This window comes from Lonchura striata, chromosome Z, assembly GCF_046129695.1.
Source record: "Lonchura striata isolate bLonStr1 chromosome Z, bLonStr1.mat, whole genome shotgun sequence".
NCBI classification, from domain to species: domain Eukaryota; kingdom Metazoa; phylum Chordata; class Aves; order Passeriformes; family Estrildidae; genus Lonchura; species Lonchura striata.
In genome coordinates, this window is record NC_134642.1 from 8,495,106 (window position 1) to 8,510,041 (window position 14,936).

The window sequence follows — 14,936 nt, forward strand, 5'->3', positions numbered from 1 at the left end:
GCTTTTGTTGTCAGTAATCGCTGAAGGTTTGTTATGTTAATAAAATCTTATTGACAAAGCAGTGGGACGCTAAAATGACAAATAACTTTGCTAAAGACATCCTCTACCTTTAACTAAAGCTATTTCTATCAACATCTTGCCTTGAGTTAAAAAGGTTAAAATTAATGCCTTTACTGAAATGTGGATCATTCACTGATAGGAAGGACAGATTTAAAGAATCCAACAACAGTTAAATGTTCCCTGTATCTGATTAGTCTCTTTAAAGGCACAGAGAATAAGAGTGTGCAAAAAAAAAGTTCTAAATTCAGGTAAGTGCTTCACAGGCAGAGAGTTGAAGTCTCCTGAAGCTGATATTAACTCTAGATACATATAATTATGCTTTTATTACTTCTTACTACTTTTTAACACTTTTGTAACTGTTGTCTATATTTTGACTGTGTGTTTTTCACTTAATCTATGGTAATGCTGGTTTCTAAGTGACAGAGCTACCTGTCTGTTTTCCAGGGCTCCTATATTTTTTTTAATTTGCCCCTAAAACCAATTACAACATTCCTTCATTAGCTGCACAGAAGCTATCAATGGGCAGACACCTGTGCTGCAAGCATTTTAGGGTAACTACTGTTATCTCAAAGTATCATGACTACAACAGGACACTGGGCAACGTGGCCAAAGCCTAAGGGCTCCACAGGTCTGAAAATAAAATCCTACTCTCTCTGTATGCTCTCCTGAGCTTTCATGGACTGAGAGCAAATCTGCAATATTGCGCCTGATTGCCAGTGCACACTGGGCCAGTCAGAGTCTGGAGTTAGTGGGAATGGATGTGAGATGTCTTAATGTTCACGGGAATCTACAAAGAAGAAGAGAAAAGCGTGTAATTAATTCAAGGTAATCTGTGGACTGTGGGTTTGGAAAGTTGAGTGGTTTAAGAGATTTAGAGCACCTTCCTTTAAGTACCTCCACTTGTGCTGCCTTAATATGTGCAAGTATTTGCTCTGAGGGCTGGTCATGAAGGTTCTTGGTGTCATCTATTGCAGACTAACCAACCAAATTGTTTAAATACGCATTGAACTCCCACAGACCATCACTCCCACAGTTAGACCATCTTGTCAAACTGCTGATGGTTTTTCTTATTTCCTGTGGAACCTTCCATTATCTTTCTCATGATGTTTCAAGAGTTTTATTGTGGAGGGATAAACTTACTATGTGTGATTGGTTTTCTATTCTCCCATGGTGTCCTTATCATCACTTTAGGTTGCAGTAATGCCCATATCCTCCATGCAAACTGAGGATGACACTGCAAGAGCAAAAAAACAAGGACCCAACCTTTGGTCTGACATATTGGTGAACCAGTTTTTGTTTGTTTGTTTGTTTTTTTCCATCTTATAGAAAAGGGGTTTTTGGAGCTCAGATGACAAATGCAGCAGGGCAGAATGTTTCTAAAGAAAGGTGTGTTGTGCCTCAGACAAGGAAGGCCAGAACACAAGTATAACTAGAACTTCCTAAAGATCCACTGCCAATAGAGACTCCCGGACATTGCAATAAGTATGTAATGAGCACATACATAGGAGGAGAGATAAACCAAGAGAGGTATTTAAATACATGTTATTGTTTAGGCTCTTTTCCATGAAAACTATGAAATATGAAATTGGGCTCTATTTTACAATAAGGCTGAGGTCAAAGGAATTATGCTGTTGCAAAACAGCAGGATGTGGTTCACAGGCAAAGGAAGAAATCTCTGGAAATGGAGCGCTATGGAAATGAGAAAGAGAAAGATAACTTATGTGTCTGAAATTCACCATGATCTTAGTCTCTCTTTAATTGATGATATGCCATGCCATCTCAGTTCTGGAGAAGCATACAAATGGATGATTTCACATAACCAGTGCTGCTGCATGAGAGGTTAAAACAGCCTTGCAGTTAGAGCAGTGGAAGCCACCATCATAATGCATCAAAGATGAGAGGAAGTGGTTTTCTGAGAAGACCCTGACCTAAACATGGAGTTGATAGCTTCCTTTAGCTTGTAGCACATTGGAGAGAAGCAGGACTCCCTTTAATAGATATTGCAAGCTGGCAGTGGAAGACTTACTTAAATAGGCAAGGAAGAGATTTGAGTGTAAAAAAAAAATCTAATCCAAAGTTTATTGAAAGACTGGAGTGTTGCATCATTACCTATCAAAATGTATAAAAATAAAGAACAACATGCTAGAGAACAAAGCAGTGCTCAGCTGGGCCTTAACAGATATAATAATCCTGTGTCGTGACTCAGATGCCAGATTTGAAAATGTAAGGATCAAATCTGAGGTAGTAAAAGATTAATTCAGACTCTTATCCAGAGGTTTAAGAAAATTAAGCTAAACTACTTGCTGCCTAGGTAATTAATTTTCCTCATTTACAAAAGCCCCATTAAGTTACTTTAGCAGTGTCTTTTTTTTCCAACTATTTAATTTCTTTCTGGAAACTCCCTACAGCACCAAATTCCTTTCTCTATTAAGTCCTCTGAAGACTTATAAATGTATTTTATTTTTGTTTGGTTGGTTTTCTTTTTCTTTTAAGGCCTCGAGGGAAGGAGCTTTTCCCCAAGTAGGGAACCACTAATGCAGGGCACATATGCACATCTGCTGGTGGCCCAGGTTTCTAACCATGGCTGCTGTAAATTTCCCACTGCTCCTGGTGTACCTCCATGCTTTTCCTTTCTTAGAAGTGCATCCTGATCCAGCTCAACAACCTCTGAGAAATAAACAAGCTTTGGGTCTGGCTTTTGGTTTCTTTCAGCTGTCTTTCTCTCTGCCAGATGTGGACAGAGGTCCTCTCCTACAGGATGAGCTGGTGGGGAGAGGAGGAGGGCATGAGCCAATGAGCTCTTTTCTCTTTTAGCCCCACACAGGTCTTTTTTTTTGGCTGCATATTTACAGAGATTTACAGAGTCTGAAATATTTTAAAAGTTTGAAAAATTTTTGAACATTTCCTCTTCTTTTGATTATGCAATGTATGTATATCATGTTAGTTCAGAATGAAAAGTCTCATATGAGCTGGAATGTTCAGGCACAGATAAGGAGATTTCAGACAAAGCATCTGTGCACAGCCCAGAGTAGCAGAAACTTCCATCCAGTTGCTTTGGCTCAGATTAAATCTTTACAAAACAAACTTTGCAAACATGCATGCAACCGCAGCCTTACTACCAGTTTGGCTACAAAAGTCTTCTGTTCCCAGGAGCATTAGCAGAGGAAGTTTCTCTGGGACCAACTGACAAGGCAGCACTGCAAAGTAAGTGCAAGGAAAGCAGAGGTGGTAAGGATGGAAACACAGGGATATGTCCCAACTTTTAAAAGAAAACTGAAAATTAAGACCTCCAGGATTGCTACTTTTAACAGAGCCTAGTTTAAAAACCTGTGAAATTTAAAAAAGAGGCCGCATTATGCCAGACCACAAATGGCTGGGATGCCAGTTAATTTATGGCTCCCTGAGGCAAATCAGTTGCCATATCTAATTTTGCTGTATCTGTCCTAAGTGTAGTGGTGCCACAACAGTTCAAGGGCTATCCAACTTTTCCTTGTATTCAGATTTCATCAATGGAGCAGCAATAGGGAATACAGTGACTGTATAGATATTTACTTAAGTTTCAGCTTTCTTAGCAATAGCTTAGCAATAGAAGAGACACACAAAAAAAATCCCAGATCCAAGCAGTGGAGTCATGAATTAAAAGCATGTGATTTATTTATGTCACTGAAACTATCAAGAGAATTGGGAGAGGGAGGTTAAAAAGTCTAGGCTGGTGTTTCTTAAAAAGCCAGGAGCACAGGAACATCCAGCCCTATTTTAAGATAAAGGGGTAAAGGCTGTCTGGAGGAGAAAAGTTCTTTTCAAGCTGTTGACATGTTAGATGATGCTGTGCTGCGGGGAGGTTACTGTAACACAGTGACTTCTACATGGATATTTACTCTGACTTCAAGTCAGTGAGGCTGTTACTGTCCTTATCTGCATGAAATGTGAGCTTGGGGGGAATTTTAATGCTACCAGCCTGTGCAATTGTACTGAAGTTTCCCCTGCTAATACTGCTTTGTTTCGGTTAAAATCTTAGCCCAGTCAGTAAGTTCTTATAGGGTTTGTACAGATCTAGCTTTTTTTAAAAAATCACAGTTTTAACCCATATGGTTACTTAGAATTCAATCAAAGTCCATGTGAAATGTTAAGAAATGTCAGGAAAATAAAAGCAGTACAACATCACAAATGCTTTTCAAATGCTTTTCAAACCCCACAGTTATTCTGGGCATGACTCATGATTTCTGTATGTCTGGTTAGCTATAGCTCATCTTTATTTACTGCTTTCTCTAATTTGTGTATCTACACTGGGATACATCTAAGCCATCTGGCTAACATCATGGTGGGAAGAGCACCCACGACTATATAATTTTGTGGGTCTGTGCTGTGCTCCTCAGTGTGCTCCTTAGACTCTATGAGCTCAGCATTTTGCATGGACATCCAGAGCACCCTCACAAGGACCAAAATAAAAATAAGGACTATGATATTTCCCACTAATGCATTGTCTTGCAGTGAGCATCTGGGATAGAATGGATTTGTGTGCACCTGGTTGCACTTGTGCAGCCCAGAAGCCATTTTTTCAAAATCTCCATGGCATCAGGGAGACACTTATTTCCTTGCCTGTCAGCATTCTCCTCTGCTCTGTGCTGACCCAGGCTCAGCATCTTCCCTGGGGCAAGGGCTCTGCCTCTCTGGTGTCTTTCTCCTCCCCGCCACAGTAGTTCATGTGGCAGGCAAACTTGGCTGACATTTGTGTAGCCAGCATGTCTGTAAAAACTCAGTCACCCCTGTGGTGAAGGCAGCTGAAGATGGGAATCAGGCACTAACTTCATCCTGCCTGTGTGTTTTTGTGGTGCTAGTCTATTCTTCTCTTATGTATACTGCAAAGTACTTCATTTTTCCCTGGGTAAAATGTCATTACTTCAAAAATAGCTTTTTTCTCCTGGAAGCTTGTTTCTGGAAAACAGAAGAAGCTCCTTTATCAGCACTAGCATCTGCTGATCCCAGGAGCCAGGTCTATCCTAAGAGCAAATACTGCCCACAGTCCCAAGAGCAGAGGGATAAGTGTCCCACAGCAGCTGGGTGTGAGGAGCACATCACGCTGTCCACGCTGCGCTGAGGATGGGGTCTTCCATTCAAATGCCTGATGTCCCAAGAGGAAGCAAGGCAAAAATAAAGCAGCAGGCTCTGTGAAACATGCCTTGGCTGCTGCTCATGCTGGTTGTGAGCACACACAGTGGGCATGGCCTAGGGCTGTGTTACAATGATAAAAGCAGTAGATTCTGGATCTTTGGATGACATCAGACTTATGTATAGGAGCCACAGAAGGGCAAAATGTCTGGTTTTCTGGGACTGGAGAAGAAACTGGCTTAGGACTACAAACTGTTCTTTCAGAGGAAATCAAGCTACAACATAGGTGTGTCAATAAAGTATTGAAAGCCTAGGCTCAACTCTAGCTAATTATTAAAGAAAACAGTTCCTCTTGATGATTGAGTACCTTAACAGATAGTCATGTGCTTTGGGGATACTTTGGTGTGGGTTCCTGAAATGAAAGTATAATTTCACAAGACAGGCAATGGAATGAGGTAGAGAGCTGTGAAGACCTCTAGTGTGTATTGAGATCAAGAAGAGATATGAAGAGCTTTTACCCTTTGGATCTAGGCTGAGTGAGGAGAGTGTGTTCCCTCATGCCTACAACAGCAGCCCCTGGGTGGGTTCAACAAAACAGTTGGTGGTAGAGCCCCTGTGTCTTCAGTATCCAATATTTTCTGCTCCAAGGAGGTTATTGTCTAACACAGGTATGTTTCATTTACCTTCTACAAGTCCCTCAGCATTAATTATTCTGTCCTTCATAAAGAATTACTACTTAATTTCTGACCCTGAGTACAGATTATTACTTGGTGGGGTTTTTTTTCTCTAATGTTCCTGATGAAGAAATATTTTCTTTGGAGCCCAGCTGTCCCAAGAAGACACACAGAAGATCAGCCACCTGGCATCATGGAAACATCAGGAATAAAAGTAAGATGTGTCTAGGGACTTGTGAGAACTGGAGAGAGGCCAGCTCCAGACAGAGGGACTGTGTGAACTTGAACATCAACCCACGTCCTTATTTCATTTTTTTTCTTTCTTCAGTTGGTTTTGAGGAAATGTTGGCTGAACCTTCAAAATACAACAAAATATGCACTTTATTCTGAAGTAGAAGGATCTTGAGAATAACTGAGTAGGTTGAATATATTATGAAGTGCTAAGTTTCTTTTTGTTTACTGTATTTCAAGGAGCTATAGAAAAGAAAATATGAAATTTTAAGCAAAACAAAAGTTGAATACAAAGCTGTTCACAAATTCACAAATTCAGATGGTCTGGGCAGAAAGGATTGGACAAGACATTTTGAAGAAGAGGGAAGGAGTGAAAAATGTACGAAGTTTCAAAGACAGGGAACATTTTTTTAAGGCTTCTGGAAAAACACAAGTTTGGCATTAAATAACAAAGGGCTTTTGGGTCCTATTTCCCTGAAGGAGGCAGAAAGCCATCCACTGGAAAGCTGTTCCTGGATGCTGGGTCCCCTGTGTGTCGTGGAAAAAATGACATTGTTTATTCATGTAAATAGAGGGATTTTTTAGTGCCCAAAAAATCCTGTGTCCTTTCACCGATTATTCTTTTTAATTCAAATAAGTGTCAAATCTCCAAATGCTGGGCCAGGAAAGTCAAGAAAAGTTACATTGATGTTTACAGTTATCATACTGCAGGTAAGTGGGGAAAAACCTCAAGAACTAATGAATGTATAACAGTAGGGGGAAAAACCATATGTAGGTAAGTGAAGCCTTGGACACCTCCTCTCCTTCTCTACATATTTGGATGCAGATGCCCTGTGCCAATGTGGGGTGCAGCTCCTGCCTCCAAACATGGCCTGAGACCAGGCTGCCAGTTTTGCTGTGACAAGGCAAGTTTAACTAAGCCTGACATGCAATGAAGATATTTTGGCTGAGGGGCACTGACAGAGAAAGTAGTCACTGGTTACACCAGTTTGCTACTTCTCCCTGTTCTCCTGGGAAATTTGAAAACCAAATTTCCTTGCTTACCTTACTGCTCAAATTGCACTGTTTCCCAAGGCAGGGTTTATCCGTGCGTGCCTGGCTGGCTGCTGGCAATGGTTTGCCTCCATCATTGCTGGCTTGGATAATTCCAGCCTTGGGTCAGGGAAATCAGTTACCATGCTCAGACAGTAATGTTACATACCTTTTTCCAGACCTTACTATCTCCTTGTTAGCCTCAACAGCCTAACACTTTAAGAAAGGTCTTAGTTTTAATAATTCCATTTTAAAATCAGATTCACTTAAGCATCTGGTACCATTTCTTGATGGCAACTCTTCTCTTATTTAGGCAAGTGAAATTTCGTAAGTCTCTAGTTCCACATAAAGAGGAATTCATTGACTTGGCTTCTCTGGATACATTGTTTGCCCTAAGAGTCTGTTCTACTTCCTTCATATCCACATAGTTCCACGTTATTCTATTTCATTTGCTATTTCCTTTACTCACCTTAACTTTCTCTGTCATGCAGTCTCATCTGGGAGATTTTCTTGTGCAAGACTGGTATGATGCAGGTAGGAAATTATTATGCAGGTTCCATTAATATATATTTTAAAATGTTGTCCATCTGAGACATGAAATGCTGCATTTAGTTTTCATGACAGCTAAGAAGGGAAAAAACATCATGAGGCAGAAGAATGGTGGATGCATTAACTCATGGCAGAAAGAAGATAAAGTGATATTGCTGATCCTTAGTGCTTGAGCCTATGTATTGGGCTCTGTAGGAAGGATGAGGAAAGGTGGAATAAATACAGTCTCATGACTTTAAAACAACTATAAACCATTTTCAGAAAGGCACAGCAAAAATTGCCAGCTTGTGGAAGTCTATACTACATTGTATTTTTTTGTGAAAGCCATCAGAAGGAGGTGTTTTTGCAACAGGATGATGATATTTACTACTTAAACTGGTATTGGTTTAAAAGAAACCAAAGTACATGATCCAACTTTTAAAGATGTTGAATGATTTGTGCCACAAGATCTGTGAGAGTTTTTTGCCTGCTGGAAGCCTTTGTGAGAATTTCTTATTCTTGGATCTTTGACTGAGAGTTTAATGCAGAAAATTGCTTCCTCCTACACACTAATAAAAACACAGTGCGGGTTTTACAAAGGAAAATGTATGTTGTTAGCAACAGAGGGCTCAACTGTCCACTTCCCTTCACTTTGTGCAATTGTCCAGACTGATGCAAAAATGATGTACCGTTGTTCTTACTGGCATTCATGTATGCAAGCTCAGCACTGGTGAACTTAGCATGCAGTGATCCAGAATAATCTGAGAGGAGTATGCAGGTATTTGCTGGTTTGTAAACAAAGCTGGTAGTTTAGTCTTCACATGGTGTCTAGACAGCAGCAATTAGTAGTAATTAGTAAGTACATCTGCTGTCTGCTTAGTCCATTGCAGCTCACGTGCTGTGGAAGTAAGGGATCAAAGAGTTTTACTTCAACATCAATACCCCGTGAAATAGAGTCTTGCATTAGATTCCCATATGTTGAGCACCTGCTTTGCTCTGATGATCTGGTTTAGAGTTTTTGGGGTGCTTATTTTCCTGCTCAAAAGCCAGCCTGCCAGATAAAAATGATGGACTAATAAAACATTTGCCTTTTAGTAATAATAGTCAATACCAACAACAAAAAAAAATGTCTTGAACTGGATTCCTGTCATATAAATAAGATGCTGCTTGGTAAGACTAAATTCAGTAGTCAGAGCTTCGCAAAACATACTCCAAGGTATAAATTTGTGCCTCTGCTAGGTACTTTAATCTGGCTTTTACTGGCCTTTACTTATTAGAAGACAGCTTTTGTCATGCCTTCTTGCCACCATGTAGGTGCTAACTGTGCCCTGCTTTGTCTCAAGGCAGAAGGGAGGTGGCAATATTGCAATATGCTCTGTGTCAGAAACAGAGCAATTAAACTCTGGATTCTCTGCCATGGCTATTATAGGTTCCCTGACACCTGAGAACTGCCCTGTGTGTGACTCTCCAAGTGGAAAACCACTGTTAAACAATTGAGGAAAATGCAGTTGTCTTCTGTTCATGTGAAGATAGGAGTGTAAACAGAAATTATTGTTGGTTGGGTTGGCTGGTTTTTTTTAACTTTGCTTTCAGATGTCTATTTAACACCCACACGGGCACTGCTGCTAGTGGCTTACATATTTCTGATAGCATCTACTTGCAATATGGTTGCTGCCAACTACACCAAGTAGGTGCAAGATTAAATCAACCTTAGTCACAGGGCCTGTCAGCTGTGCCACATATGATGAGCAGCATGACAACAGTGGGAGTGGCCAAGAGCCTTAGAAACCTCCTGGCTTTTTCTTTGACAAACCTATCTCTTTATTTCTCTCCCGTGAGATGAGAGCTTGTGCTTCAGGGAGCTGCTAGAATATCTGCCTATTGTCAGCCCTAGCAAGTAATGTTTATTTTGTGTATAAGAGGCAGAAGACTTGAGAGAGTTTTAAAACCAAATAATTTTATAGTCAGTAATTGTATTCATTCACAAAAAGCCAGGACCTCTGTATTCAGGGAAAGCACCCTGTCTGCTAGGCTACCAAATGTTGTTTCTCAGATTTTCCTACATGAATCCTGTATGAGGAAGAGAAGAGTATGGCTGTCCCAGGATTTCCCTGTGACTGATGCCTTGGATATGCTGTAGGATGAGGAGCTGTAGCCATTATATCACAGACTTTGTCTGTCTGTGTTCCTGCCACATTGCAGCTCTTTGATGATGAGAATTTAGTGGAATTTTAGGAAAAACTTCTGCTAGCCCTGTCTTCTTTCTGATAAATTACTGTGGCCTAAGAAATTTTAGCAGAGTTTAGGAAAATGATTGCTCTTGAACCCAGGACTGAGTGTCTCCTTGCAGGAAACTTCATCCCATTAGCATGTTGCTCTGGAAAACCCAGAAATCTGTAGTGCTAAGAATAAGACTGCTTTTTGAAAGCAGACAGAGGAACAAGAAAAAGAAAACAGGGTAAGACTTTGCCAAACAATAAAGGTCTGGTTTATTGCTGATGTTTGGGTCAGTTGGTCTAATTGGCCTCAGGGAGTGTGTTTCTGAAACAGCTGCAGTCCATAATGCAAATCAATATTTTAACATCACAGTTAAAGAACCTCTATTGCATTAAATCTGCTAGTAATATCAGATCCAAATTGTTATACATCTCTGGGGATTCCCAAAGTGTCCAGAATGGATTTTCTGTTCTTCAGATAAATATCAAGCCAAATCTGTGACTCTTCTTTTGCTCTTATAAGAGAGTTAGCCCACAGCAGATTGATGAATCCCATTTAAAAAAAAAAAATCTACCAGGTTTTAGTATTGCATACAAACTGCAGTTTCTTGGCTGATTTCATGGCTAGGCTAATTCAGGTTGTAGAGCAGTAATACAGTCTCAAACTGAGACATGGGTCATGTGAAGCCATCAAAGTCTCCCAGTCTGACAGAGATTAAAACTCACTCAGTCTGATCTTTGTTACAACATGAATATCTAAAGACATTTTTGCATCCCAGAGTATTACCAGAAAGTGAAAACCTCTGAAGGATAAATGAATATATTTCCTTGGTCAAGGAGGCAGAGACAATCTTCACAAGCATGTTCTCTGCGCTTTATATTTTTCCTCTGGTTTATATGCACAGGGATCTGAAGCAGAAAAAGTACTGTGTGATGAAACTGAGTTTAATTTAATTTACTTGCTGAATGTGAGAAAAGCTCATATTTTTAACACTGAAAAAGCTATATGAAATGAACTTCCATTTAAATGTCAATTTTATCCAAGACTTGAATGTTCAGATGCAAAAATCCTTTGGAATCATCAATGCCATTTAAAGAAGCAAACACTACAGATAAGTATTTGATCTAAACTAATTATTGTAAATTTTTTTACCAGCTAATGCTCAGAAAATTTCTCTAAAGCCCATAAATAAATTCTGTGCAAAATTACTTGGTTGAGTGGTAAACATAAACAGACTTTTCAAAATTAAAAGGAAAAGGGCATTCTTCAATATTTTGTCCAGTAATGGAGACACAAGCATCCACAGGCTGGAAAATACATCGAGTGGGAGCATTATTTTGAGATGTGTGAAATGTTCTGTATAATTGTTTAATATTCATCACTGTCTTTGTGGCTGATGAGGGATGATGACTCCCAATATCTCATTAAATTTAACCTTACTAGAGAATTTTACTTCAAACACAATTTTGGCAGATTCCCCTTTTTCTTACCATCTTATTCTCCCTTTTTTCAAAGATTTTATTTATCTACTTGAAGGCCTCTATCTCCTTCTGTGGGACTGGCATACTTGTATCTGGCACCTCTGATGAGACAATGAAAGCATTTCTATCATTCTTCCTTAATACATGAAAAAAGTTAATTCCACCTCTTGTTTTTTTGGGTTTTTTTTGGTGGTGTTTTTTTGTGTTGTGTTGTGTTGTGTTTGTTTGTTTGCTTGTTTGTTTCCCTTTGTTACTCTTACTCTAAATAGTGGAGATGCAGTTCTTTGCTTCTCCTGATCTGGTCAATTTGGAGACAGCCGGAGCTGTGGACACAATGCTTTGATGCAGCTCTCCAGTGGCTAAAAATACAGTGCTTTTGTCTCAGTCAATAAATACAAGTGGTTTTAGCTGCTAACAAGACAAGCTTTGCTCTGGTCTCCTGCAGAGAGGTATTCTTGGGGCTCCCTTATGGGTAGATGTGGATTATATTCTTCATTCTTTTATACTTGCGTTTGCTGTTTCCTTCCAAGATTTTGCAATTATTTTTGTCTTCTTGTAGCTGATTAAAAAATCTCTGGCTGTTAATGAGAAAACTTAGGTTTCTTCTCTTCTCCTTTCATCATTTAGCTTTATGAGGCTATTCTTTGTTGGACTCAGGAGGTTCTGAATCTTATCATTCCATAAAAGAGCAGTAACTGTTTTTACAGCATGTATAAGTTAGCACTTCAATGTGCAGACACTGAAGTTTGTAGTCTCTATAAATTAGCATCCCCATGAGCATCACTGTTGCTACAAGGCTGAAAAGGGAGATGTATAGCAACACAAATTTCTTGATAAGGCCCCACTTATGGGCTGTGAAATCCGATATCACTGTTCATGCTTCTCCAAAAGAAGTAAGGACAATGGTCTTCTGTTCTATTTTTAGAAAGTTGGGGAAACTTTCTATTTTTAGAAAATTTTTAGAAAGTTCTAAGGGGATTTAGAAAAATTCCTTGTGTGCACAGATATTCCAAGAGCAGCCCTTCTCTCAAATCTGATGTACATAGCAGAAAAACAGCCCCACAGGATCTGGGGGTAGCTTAAAGGGGTGATGATCTGATGCAAGTTCACAGTTCATATTTGGCAGTCCTAGGAAATTTTGGAAGAGATTCCTAGAAATCTGGAATCGCTACAGTTCAGGTTGCTTAAGAAGATTAAGTCCTTAGGTGACATCAAGGATGATCACCTCCTGTAAGAAGGCTGTAAACTGTTATAACTACACTGTCCTTTTTGCCTGGGCTCTGGTTGTGCAGCTGTTTTTATTAAATGTAGATGCTGCAAAAGTCTGGGATCCAGTTTTCATGGGTTCAGTATTGATTGCTTCATTTTTAAAAGAAAATTAATGGAACAGAAAAATTAATATCCCTCATAAGGCAAGGGGAAATCCCCAAATATTCCTATACATCCATGGAAACACTCTGTTTTATTACTTTTTGCTTTCTGTTAGTTACCCATCCCAGTACCTCCTCCAGCTCAAAGTGATACATGAGAAATAAGACAAGGGAATAATATACTGCTGCTTCTGCAAGCTATTATATCAAGTGTCTTATCAAATTATTTCTCCTGTGTGACCTGTGTACTAGGGAGATTACAGCCGCCTGCTCTGGCTTTTTTCTCAGGTCAACTACTATGTAACTTGGAAAATGTGCCTCTTGACTGGTCCCCTGCCCACTTAATCTTTTCATTGCCCACTGTTAAGCTGAAATGAAAAATCTAAATATTTTCATCTTGTTCGGCTGGGGTTTTTTCCCCCTAGGCTTTAGATGCTTGCTACTACTTCTTCAGGTTTTTGCCCTTATTTTGGCAAATATTCAGAGACTAGCAATTCCCATTTCCATGTGGGGTCCATAGTTTCTATAGACTAGCTTTAACAAAAATATCCCAGTTAAAAATGATGTTGAGGATATTATTTAGTGGTAAAGAATGGGATGCAGTTTCCCAGGTTTTCATTTCAGTTGTCTTTCTTAAATGAAAGAAATTCACCTTGGTTCAATTTGGTGTTATGCAATTGGTGTTATTTAATTTTCTCCAGAATTGCTTTATTTCTGTATTGTACACATTTTTACTTCCATTTCTCCTGTTGCTAAAAGCCTGCTCCCAAAATCACCACAGTTATGTTTATCTAACTTAAATAACTTTCACATAACTTACATGACTCTTACTTCATTCATATTTGTGAAATATTTCAAAAACTCTCTGGATAGCAGACTTGGTAAAGCATCACATATTGAAAGATTGAATTTTTAATGACGTTACTCAAGTGACAACTGAAATAAGGATGAGACTATGGAAGCAGAAACCCAATTAAATATTTTTTCAATAAGACCTATGTTTTTCCTGTTGCATGGAAATGTTGTGAAAATTGTGATAATAAATGCCTCTTTGCAAAAAAAAAACATATGTGAACACAACAGTAATCAGAACATCTAAGAAAGGTTGAAGAGTGATTAAAAATACGAGGTTAACACAAAGGAAAACAAATGCAAAGTTTAACCCAGGACTTCAGTGATGAGTAGGAGTGTATCCATCTTAGTAAAAAGTGCTGCTGCTGTTTCCTTTGTGGCCTTTTCTTCTCATCATGACTGCATTAGCTGCCTCTTAATTGAAGTGTTTATATTCCAAATACAAACATTGGTAGTTCCCATCTAGCATTTATTTCTATGAGTCAGGACCAAAGCTTTATGCCTATTTATAATCCCTTCTGTGAGTTCTGACTCAAGCCCAATGTGCTTAATACATCTATATCTCTTCTTAATGTATACCTGTATGAGCACTGACAGTTATGGTCACAAAGAGTTTCCCTGAAAGCATATCTTCCTCTGTGAGTTTGAAATGACTAGAGCAGAATGACTTTGCATCTGAGAAATTAAAATATATCCTTAATGCATCTGAGCAGGATCCTGGATAGGTAAAATGTGCTGTATGTGATGGATGGATTTTTAATATATCTTCTCTCTCTATTTTGTAGGCACCTTATCCAACAGGGATGCTGCTGAGCAAACTGGCTTTCATCCACCAAACCACTTAAGCTCATGCTCATCTTGGGACGTGAATCTTTCCACTGAGATTTCTGAATAATAAGGGAGCATTGCTCATTGGAGCCACCACTCCTGAAACCCTCAAGAGAAGGAAAAGTTCTGGAAAAACAATTAAAAGTAATACTCCATTTTGTTACTTCAATATGCAGTACTGAAGAACTTATCTCACTAGCTCCTGCTGAAGTAAGTAGGATTTTTTCCAGGGCAGCCCAGCATCCTAAACAGTAGGAATTTTAATTTCTGAGTGGAAGCTATTGGTGTCAGTGTAAATGGTCCCAAATACACCCTACACTCAAAACCACAGTTTCCAGAAAGGACAATCACTGCTCCTTGAGCCAGCTGCACTGGGCTCTGCCTCAGAGAAAAAGAGCCATCAACAAGCATCACTGTCTGCAGTGTACCTCATTCCAAAACACTCATTCAAACAAAACTGCCATGGGTCAGAGGGCAGCTTTCTCCATAGGCAGTGGGAAGCTCAGGAGCAAGCTCTTGGTAGGTGTAGCAAGGACTCTGCCATAAGTGGAGAA